General features: G+C 43.1%; 1 non-coding gene across 1 annotated transcript; it reads right to left on the bottom strand.

Moving 5' to 3' along the window:
* Positions 1 to 415: 415 nt before the first annotated feature.
* Positions 416 to 522, bottom strand: LOC145135029 (small nucleolar RNA R71). The gene has a single exon (XR_013719510.1). It is a non-coding gene; the product is annotated as a small nucleolar RNA R71 (small nucleolar RNA).
* Positions 523 to 1,780: the final 1,258 nt, after the last annotated feature.

Here is a 1,780-nt window from a genome sequence, read left to right on the forward strand (position 1 = left end):
AAGCGATTTAGAAGGAGAACTAGCTGACCCCATGGCTAATATCGATGAAGTTCCCATGGGTGAATGGAAGAAAAGGATGTGTGACGACACCGGCCCGGGACTCGTGCAACCCGTGATTCCCGCAACTGCCACCTTTGAACTTAAAGGCCACATACTTGCTCAACTTAAGGAGATTCCATTCTATGGGAAGGATCATGAAGACGCATACAAGCATCTTGACGAAGTCAATGACATAGCCGACTACTTCAATGTCCCTAATGTGGCTCGCGACACTGTCTTGCTTCGTATGCTGCCTGTCACATTCAAGGGAGCTGCAAAGGATTGGCTGAAATCACTTCCCCCAGGATCCATCACTACATGGGCTAAAATGAAAGAAGAATTCATAGATCAGTTTTGCCCTTCTTCAAAAATAGCCAAGTTAAAGAAAACCATAGCTAATTTTGAACAACAAGCTGGAGAGTCACTATATGAAGCGTGGGAAAGGTACAAAGGCTTACTAAGGAATTTCCCACATCACGATCTAAACAGCCAACAAGAAGTCTCCATTTTCTATGATGGAGTAAATGTGACAACTAGTCAACTCCTTGATTCGCAAGGACCACTCACAAAGAAAGCACCCCCGGTGATAAAGGCCCTAATTGAAGAATTCTCTAAACACTCTAGAGAATATCATAACCCAAGAAATGACTTGACTCGAGGGGCGGTGAACTCTATTACTGATGACATGCCAACAATGATGGCAAAATTGGAAAGCATGGATCGAAGAATGACTAAGACTGACCAATCCATCCACACCATTAGAGTGGGTTGTGAAAACTGTAGAGGACCTCATCTAACTAAAGATTCTGATCTTGACGAGAACGGGAATCGGAAGGTGCAAGTGTGCTATTCAAGTGGTGATAGGTTTGATGACAATTGGCGAAAACCAAAGAAGGAATGGCTACCTTATGATGAGTACAAAAAGACAAGGGAGGAAAAGTATAAGCAAAAGGAGAGAGGCTTTTATCAAAAGGAGGAACCGGTACATGAAAAGAAATCAGATTTGGAAGACATGCTTACAAGATTCGTGGCCGCATCCGAGAAAAGACATAATGATGCCGATGCTACTATCAAAGGTCAACAAAATATGTTGAGAGAACACCAAATTATGATGAAAGATCAACAAGCCTTGCTTAGGAATCAGCAAGCATCTATTCTCAACATAGAAAAGCAGTTGGGGCAGCTTGCTCAACAAGTGAATGAGAGAAGGCCGGGTGGACTTCCTAGTAATACCGAAAGTAACCCGAAAGGTGCACATATAATTATCGTGACAACTAGGAGTGGGAAGATTATAACTCCTCTGACCCCTATTCAGCAAGAAGATCCTAAGCTGGTGCAAGAGGATAAAGAAGATCTTGAAGAATCATAGAATTTCGATACGACTCGCCGAGTCGACGTTACAGACTCGACGAGTCCCCCACCTGAACAGAAAAGCCAGCCTCCTGTTAAGCCATATCAGCCTCCACTTCCCTTTCCGGCTCGAGCTAAACAAGAAAAAAATGAAGTTGACTAACAGAAGTTTCTGGAACACATAAAGGCTCTCCAGATTAACATGCCATTCATAGAAGCGGTTGCACAAATGCCGAAATATGCTAAATTCCTCAAGGAGCTTCTAACTAATAGAAAGAAGATGGAAGAGGTGAAGAAAGTGGTCCTAAATGAGAATTGTTCAGCTGCCATGTTGAACAAACTGCCTAAGAAGAAGGGTGATCCGGGAAGCTTAACATCACCTTGCCAATTT

This window comes from Lactuca virosa, chromosome 8 (genome assembly GCF_052849685.1).
Source record: "Lactuca virosa cultivar CGN04683 chromosome 8, Lactuca_virosa_CGN04683_v6, whole genome shotgun sequence".
NCBI lineage: Eukaryota > Viridiplantae > Streptophyta > Magnoliopsida > Asterales > Asteraceae > Lactuca > Lactuca virosa.